Source organism: Cyprinodon variegatus, unplaced genomic scaffold (genome assembly GCF_000732505.1).
Source record: "Cyprinodon variegatus isolate N-32 unplaced genomic scaffold, C_variegatus-1.0 Scaffold91, whole genome shotgun sequence".
In the NCBI taxonomy this organism is placed as follows: domain Eukaryota; kingdom Metazoa; phylum Chordata; class Actinopteri; order Cyprinodontiformes; family Cyprinodontidae; genus Cyprinodon; species Cyprinodon variegatus.
In genome coordinates this window covers 715,492-724,619 of record NW_015150544.1, presented here as the reverse complement: position 1 = coordinate 724,619, position 9,128 = coordinate 715,492, and the positions used below count along the sequence as shown (strand labels likewise).

Here is a 9,128-nt window from a genome sequence, read left to right as displayed (position 1 = left end):
GCGGCACGGATCACCCCTCATACCCGGACGTAACTTTAAATAGCCTGCCTTCTTACTATCATCGTCTAACATAACTAACCATAAAAATCCACTATGTGACTGGGACTCTCCGGCTGATCCGCAGCGGTAGGAGATATTTATTCAGATTAAGGGGAGAAAAGAGTAAACAACTAACTCTTTGTATCTTAATTAAATCACGACACGGTTAAAGATTTTGCGAAAGAAATTACCACCAAACTTAGGAAGAAACTGAACGGATTCATTCATCTGATGGACAATGTGTTAACGAGAGCCTCTTTTAATAACGAAATATTTATGAAATCCTCCCAGCGGCGACAGACCGAGGACGAGGAGGAGCAGAAGAAGAAGCAGGAACAGAGCAGCGGTGGCAGCCGACGATCGCTGTCAGCCCACAGTACCTGTCTGCACGCGGTGAGAGGTGAGTGGCTGCACCGTTACATACTGTAGCATCTGCATTTAGGGGAAAGCTGCTCTCCATGCAGCTTCATGCTTTAAGATAGAGTCCGTTCAGTTCAGGGAGCTTTTTTTAAGAGTAAATTAAAAGTGAATTTACCGGAGGGCTTTATTTTTAGGACATTTTTCAGCTGCGAACTTCGCCGATTCTCTCCATCAGAGAAACTAACCGTTGGAAGGCGTTGCTCATCTAAAGTTCAGCTAGCAGGCCTGGTTTTAGCGCCGTCTGTCTGCGATATTAGAGGAGCGGCTGTTGGGACTTTTCAGACGGTCCAAATAGATCTAGATTCATAGAAATCCGTTTATTTAGTCTATAATGGAGCTTAGTTTCAGGTCGATTCCTGCCTCTCAGTTTTTCTACAGCTTTTATGACGTTAGGCTAGGAAGTGTTGCAACCTTAACTTGTTTGTTTTTAAACATTCATTTAAATGAAGTATATGAGCAGGGGGAAGTTGTGTGTGGACATTGCGGTTTATTTGAACTGATGTTAAACTTTCTGAAGGCACCATCAGAGTGTTCCGCTATATATCCCGGATGCAGTCCGCCTGCTGCCGCTCCCTTCACCTCAGGGCTGCAGGTTCCAGCTCATTCCACATGGCTGGCATCTTTTCACACTTCCTTATCTTTTCTTTTGCATTACTTGGACCGTTTTAGTGTAAATGGGATTAAATAGGTCAAGGTTGGGTATTTTGAATATAATTCTGTTTCATACCTCTGTTTAATTTGTTTAATCATCAAACTAGAACGAGAAGTGTGTGTGCCATCAACATTTCATAACCTGATAGTTTCTCTCCAAATTATTATTTTTCCTTTTTCTTGTGCTGCAACGCTTCAAAGTAGGACAGAGTATTAGGGCCAGGCTAGAGGTTTTTTTTTTTATTTATTTTGTATTTCAAGAATAAAGTCGTAATAGTACGAGAATAAAGTCATAATGTTACGAGAATAAAGTCGTAATACTACAAAAAATAAAGTCGTAGTATTATGAGAATAAAGTTACATTAAAAGAATAAAGTCATAATATTACGAGAATAAAGTCGTAAATTATGAAAATAAAGTCGTAGTATAATGAGAATAAAGTGACATTAAAAGAATAAAGTCATAATATTAGGAGAATAAAGTCATAATATTATGATAATAACGTAATAATCCGAGAATAAAGTGATATTACAAGAATTAGGTCGTAATATGAAAATAAAGTCTTAATCTTACGAAAATAAAGTCGTAATATTATTAGAATAAAGTGGTAATGTTACAAGAATTAAGTCGCAATATTACAAGAATAAAGTCGTAATGTTACACGAATAAAGTCGTAATATTACGAGAATAAAGTAATATTACTTGAATAAAGTAATAATATTACGAGAATAAAGTCGTGATGTTACAAGAATAAAGTCGTAATATTACGAGAATAAAGTCCTAATATTATGAAAATAAAGTAGTATTAATACGAAAATAAAGTAATAATATTACAATAATAATAATAACGTAATAATATGAGAATAAGTTATATTACAAGAATAAGGTCGTAATATGAGAATATAGTTTTAATCTTACGGAAATGAAGTTGTAATATTATGAGAATAAATTCGTAATGTTACAAGAATTAAGTCGTAATATTACGAGAATTAAGTCGCAATATTACGAGAATTAAGTCGCAATATTACATGAATAAAGTCGTAATGTTCAAAGAATAAAGTCGTAATACTACAAAAATAAAGTTGTAATATTACGAAAACAGTCATAATATTACGAGAATAAAGTGATATTACGAGAATAAGGTCATATTATTATGAGAACATAGTCTTAATATTACGAAAATAAAGTCGTAATGTTATGAGAATAAAGTAATATTACAAGAATAAAGTCAGAATATTACAATAATAATGTTGTAATATTACGAGAATAAAGATATATTACGAGAATAATGTCATAATATTATGAGAACAGAGTCTTAATATTACGAAAATAAAGTCGTAATGTTATGAGAATAAAGTCGTAATATTACTAGAATAAAGTAATATTACAAGAACAAAGTCAGAATATTACAATAATAATGTTGTAATATTATGAGAATAAAGTAATAACATTACGAGAATAAAGTAATATTATGAGAATGAAGTCGTAATATTATGAGACTAAAGTTGTAACATGACAAAAATAAAGTCGAAATATTATGAGAATAAAGTAGAAAAATTATGAGAATTAAGTCATCATACCAAAACACGTTTCAGAAAGAAAGCTTGGAGCTCCGACCAGTATACGCAGCACCCCCAATCAGCAACTAATCCCACTTTGACATCATGCCCTATTGATTCTGGTGTGCTATAAGATTTCCTTATTTGTTAAACTGATGCCAAAGTATACCTTCACATGATGCTCGACATTCCTCATTTTATGGAAGAAAGTGCTTCTTGTAAGAGTTGTCATAAAATACAACTTTATTCTTGTAATATTAAGACTTTAACATGTAATATTACAACTTTATTCTCGTAATGTTACGACTTTATTTCCATAATATTACAACTTTATTCTCACAACTTTATTCTCTAAAGTTTACTACTGACACATAAAAAAGTTATGCCATTTTATATGAGTGTCAGAATGTCTGGTGGATGAAAGAGTAGTGGTCTCAAAACATCCCACAATGCATCTTGAAAAGTAGTGTGTAACCATGGTCACTAGATGAGCAGATTTATTCCAGCATGCTTTGCGAGAGCACTCCTCGCAAAGCATCATGGGTTTTGTTTTGGGGGTGAGAGAGAACAAAGATGGCACCGTTGAGGGAGCCTGAGTCATGTGACTAACTTGGAGTGCAAAGTAGTGGCAAGATAACTGAGTTCACTATAAAGTCCACTATATAGTCCCTGCTCTAATAGTGATTTAGGGGTTAGGGCGGATGTTCATACACAGCCACTGTCTTTCGAGTAGGATCGAAACCAACCCAGTGCTCTACCAGAAAGCACAGCCTAATAAAATGGAGAGAATAACAGTCTCAAATGCTGCACTAAGTTCCAATAATACCAGCACTGTGGTTCTTCCACAGTCTGCACTGATAATGATGTAACCTTGACAAGGGCAGTCTCTGTACTGTGTTGAGCATATAAGCCTAGCTGAAAGACATTGAAGCAGCGGGTCATTGTTATGCAGGGTTCTATCTGTTGAAACACAGCTTTTTCAAAAATCTTACTGAAGATAATTGTTGTCTTACTCCATACTATTAGCTTATCTTACCCCATAGTATGGGGTCAGTTATCTTACTCCATAGTATGACGTAAGATAACCCCATAGGGCGACGCTGAAAATAAAACAGGTATTCAAAAAGACAGTAAAGACAATAAAGCTTGGTTCTTAGCCAAGGTGGGTGGTAACTACTTGCATTTACTTGGTTACATTTACTTAAGTAATCTTTAAAAAAAAGTGCTTTAAGGAATAGTTTTACAGCATTTTACTTGAGTAATATTATGATAAAGTATTGCTACTCTTACTTGAGTAACTTCAATTAATAAAAATAAGCTTGTTTAAAAAAAAAAGATATACACCAATCAGAGATACACGTAATGTTTCCTTTTTTTTTGTACTGAAGGCTTATTAGTTAAATGTTATTTTCTATCTGCTGAATCTGACGTGTCATTTCGGAGGTTGAGTGAAAATACAGTGCAAACAGTATGTTGTAATTTAACCTAGCCTTACATACTGTAACAATTGAATTTATAACTCAAAAAATATATATTGAGTAGTGTTCATTCTATCAACATTTCTTATTCTGCAAGAAATGTATCTCATATTTTTTATTTTATCTTATTCTTTCAAACACCAGAATTTGCATATCACTTAATATTTGGTCCAATTTTACATCTTTTTGTTAAATATTAAATCAGTTGGTATGATCATGTGTAGTAGTAATAGAGTAGCCTTCTTACCAAATACTTTTTTACTATAAGAGTCACTTTTTAAGGGCTATTTACTTCAACTTGAGAATAAATATGATGAAGTAGTTTTACTTTTATTTAAGTATAACTTTTTGTATTTTGTACTTCTTTTGTACTCTGCCCACCTATTGTTCTAAGAAGCAAAGTGCAAAGAAATGAAGGATAGTTTCATGTTTACACAGCACAGTGGTGAGGAGTATCTCAACATATCAGAAGAATTGAGCTGTGGTTTGTTTTGTGAGCTGCACTTTCTTGCCAAAATAGCAGAGTTACGTAATGTTAAAGTGATCATGTGGAGCGTTCTGGGGCTATCTAGATCTTGTGAAGTCTGTTTTAACATGTCGGGATGCTGCTCATATTGTCGCTTATTCATTTTGTTCACACTTAGTGCAGCAGGTTTTCTCCTATTTTTCTAATAATAGATTTCATTACAGGAGTCATCAAACTGGGAGCTCTCATGTGTCTTAGTAAAGGGAAAGATATTGTCACTACTGATGAAGATGGGTTAAAAAGCTTTAAAATAAATTATTTTACTTAATTAAATGTTTATTCAGTGCTGGTGGGGCGAAAAAAAAAACACGTCAAGATATGGTGTGTTGTGTTTGTTGCAAAATCAGCAGTGTCATTTTTAGAGATGTCCCGATCTGATGTTGGATAAGTTTGAGCATGTGACAGCGATGCAGCTGCAGCTGCAACTGCAGCATAGCATTGTGGGGTGATAGCTTAAACAGAGGAGATATTTATGATGTGGTAGTTGTTTTTTTGTACTATTAAGACTAAGAAAGTATATGAACTATTGATAAATACCATTTCTCTGCCATAATGGTCAGCCTTTTCATATCGGTGCGTATAACATCCTCAGCAGATGCAGTTTCTTTGGAACCCTAAACATTTTAGATGCATTTGCTGTTGTAATATTTTAATTTATTTATATTTTTATCCTTTATATTTAATTATTTAAACCTTGTGTGACACGTTAGCCTGTGCTCCATCTTCTGGAATAGTGTTAATTATTGTGTAATGTAATCTAAAGATCTATTAGCACATGCAGAAACCTTTTTGCCTACTTGTCTTAAGAATAGTTATGATTCAGTTTGCACAGAGTTTAGTTATTCAAATAAAGCACAACTTACCTTTCAGTAGGGCTGAATGATTTTGACAAAAAAATAAAAATAGCAATTATTTTTGAAACAATGTTGTCATTTTATTGTGGTTTTCCTTTGGACAAAGCACAAGCATGTCGATGTTTTACTCCAGGGTTTCAGTTTTTTCACGACCTTCAAAGCCAGCTTGTCCAGAGTCCAGTGTTGCAGGACTTTACAGTAACATTTGCATGAAAAAGTTATTACTTCTGCTATAATGCATAGATCTGGGTGCTTCCTGCAACTCTCTGTGCCATTCTGTGCGACAGCATACCCACTTTAATAATTTTACTGTCTCCTAATGGGCTGGAGTGAGAAATGTAGTGTCTTGCTCTTGTTAAATGTATTGTTACTAAAAACTGAGGGCCTCTGCGATTTGAAAATTGCATTTTTCTAAATTGTGATTATACTGCAAATTTAATTAATTGCCCAGCCCTAGTTTTCAGATGTTGTATTCATTGCTGGAGAGGATGCTAATGTCTATAACTGATGCAGAGGTTATGTTTGAATCCTTCACTTTCCTATTTTAGTTGTTGTCTGATAATTATGGGCCTTCTGCCAGTCATAAAGCTTTTCGCCTTAGATCAGCCAAAAAAGGAAGAGTGTATTTTGCATTTGAGAACCAAAAAACCTGTTTTGACAATTTTCTGGCCTCAGGGAATGTTTGGAGTTCCCCCATTGGACAGAAGTTACCTCTTTAGCTTCATTCAAATTGCTGAATAAACTCAAGGACTGACTGCAAACCTGAATCTATTGACCTAATTCAGTACAATACAGAGAGGGCATTAGTTGTTCTTTAGAAAGAGGTGACAGACTGTCTGAGCAGGACCTGAGCAGGTTACTTCAACAAATCCATGAGCTCTTTGAGAAAATACCTTATTATGCAGGAAGCAGGTTGTTTAACTGCAGAGGTTAACTTTAAAAGAGCAGAACTTCGGGACAAAGGTTGTTACATAATCATCCACCACTAAAAACCTGCTGATTTGGTGTTGTAAAGGTTTTCTCTGTCACTGAGGTGTTGCCAGAGAGTCAGCTGATATCACCCTAGTTTAAGGAGTAGCCCATCAGCTGTCTGTGTGCTCAGACCAGAGAGCAAACTCATACCGAGGAAAGATTTTATAGGGCCGCTCAAATTCAAATGAAAGTTTTACATAATGCAAAAATGAAAGCACATAAAAACAACGACTTGGCCTTGGTTAGTGGCTTCCTTTCAAGGTTCTTTTTTATTTTGTTATTTTTTCCAACATTGCTCTGGCCTAAGAGCATGTGATCAATTTTAATCCGAAGGTTTACAACATAAGCAGTACAATTTGCCAATTCTGAAGATTAGTTTCTTTTGTTCTGGGGATATTGAGACTGATTTAGGTGCTATAACATTATGAAGTCTCTTGTTTTGTTGATTTGGTGCAAAGCACAGAATGTAACAATAATGCCACTGAAGTGCTTTTCTAAACTGCTCTTTTTTTTTCTTTTTCCATTGAAGGCAAATCAATCAAATATCCTCCAAATTCTCTTCATAAAGCCCTTTACAACACGTGAAGGGGCCAAAGTGCTGTTAGTAAATTATACACAGTAGAAAGTGGAATGGGGAAAAAAAGAAAATAAAGTACAAAAGGAATGAAAGAAAATAGGACAACGTGTTACAGAATATTAAAAGCAGGTCTGAGTCACTAGATTTTAAGCCTGGTCTAAAAAATGCTAAAATCAGTTGAGAATACCTCATGATAAAATCAGGTAAGAATGTCAGGGGGCCATTTGTTCCAGATTATGGGCCCACCTTAAGAGAAGGCCCCATCATCTCTGTGTTTGTACCTTTAGCTGGTTTGTTGACCTTAAGGCCCTAGTAAGGTCTAAATTCCAACGGTTTAGACAGGTATGGAAGGGAAACAACTGAGAGCTTTAAATAAAAATGGCAACATTTTTAAATCAATCCTAAAATAAACTGGAAGCTTTTAAAGGAAAAAAAGACTGGGACTATGTGCTGTTGTCTGGGAATGTTGGTTAAAAAACAGGCAACAGCATTTTGAAGCAACTTTTGAAGCTGATCGACAACTGGGAGGCACCAATATAAATTGCATTATAATATTTCAATAATTCAATATATCTCAGAATATAGTTTTCTTTAGTAATGATCATATTTTGCTGATATTTCAGTATACAATACAATCTGTGATTGCAGCATTTGTAACTGTCTGACATACTAGGTTTTGCATTGTTTTATGTGTTTTTATTAACGCAAATACTTCTGAAGTTTTGTACAGGATGAGTTTTTATTACCATAAAATAAATATAAGTTTGTAAAGGGGTCTGTTGTGACATTCTTGGTAGTCTTTTGAGGCTTTTACTTTGTTTATATCTGTTTTAAAGCTATATCTTATCAAACAAAATAAAGAAATAACCTTAGATATTGTTTCATAACTTCACCCTGCTCCAGTCTTCTCTACATCCACTACCCTGAGCTACCTCTGAGTGCCTCGGCCTTCGCGATGCCGTGTGTCCCCTGATGTTCGCTTTCAAACCTCTAAGGCCTTCACAGGAAAGCTGTTTTTATACTGATTAAATTACTAAGAGGTTGACCCTGGTTACTAATTAGGTAACTTATGAAGGCAACTGGTTTTATGTGAGATTCTTTTAATTGCTCACTAAACATTTCATTTTTTATATCTGTGTAAAAGTTTGCAAACCATGAATCATTTTTGTTGTTATATAATATAAACACAGTTAGTATACAGTAACTTCTGTTGCATAAAAAGGTGAAAAGGGAATAAAGACCTTTACTAGTTGGTGAAGGTGGTTATTTATTAAACTGGAGATTTAGTAGAGTAGATCAGTGATGAAAGGTAGACTCAGACATGTTTAGGAGGAAGGAGAGAATCTTTAAAGGAAAATGATCATCTTATATGTTTATATAAAATGACTAAAAAGCATTTGATAATGATGAAATAGGGTAATGAACAACAAGCATCCATCCTGATGGTTTTTAGTCCTTTTTAAGCCTAAATAGAATTCCAGCACCAGGCATGATGAGCAGACATGAACAGACTTGTGCGCCTTCTGCTTGCAGTACTACCAGAAAGCTAGATGGTCACAATGGATGCAGCTATTCAACAGAGCGTGACTGACCCAATATAACTGCGCTGCCTTGCGGTAAAGCGATGACTAGATATGGTTGAAGAATTTCGCACGATATTCTGAGGGCTATTCCAATCTTATCTGTTTTTAAATTGAATTAAAAAAAATTATACTTTGTCACAAAGGATCTTGGATTTTTCCTCATTATTTTCAGTACTTCGGTGGGAGGTGCTATTTGGCTTAGCTAGAGTACTTTTCTATGTTTGCCACCCTTGGACTTGCATGCAATATTGTCCCTCAGTGGCTAATTTAAATATATACAAAAAGCTTTATTCACTTGCCCTGCGACAGACCGGCGACCTGTCCAGGGAGTTCCCCGCCCATACAGTAGATTGCAGGAGATAGGCACCGGCCCCAACACGACCCTGATGGATGGATGGATGGATGGATGGATGGATGGATGGATGGATGGATGGATGGATGGATGGATGGATGGATGGATGGATGGATG

At 35.2% G+C, this 9,128-nt stretch overlaps 1 protein-coding gene across 1 annotated transcript in view; it reads left to right on the top strand.

Moving 5' to 3' along the window:
* Nucleotides 1–9,128, top strand: part of LOC107084032 (ceramide synthase 2-like) — an 18,537-nt gene continuing 9,409 nt past the window's right edge. Inside the window, exons 1-2 of the mRNA XM_015373668.1 lie at nt 1–126; nt 331–439. The gene's annotated coding sequence lies outside the window, so the exon portion shown is untranslated. The remainder of the gene's footprint in view (nt 127–330; nt 440–9,128) is intronic.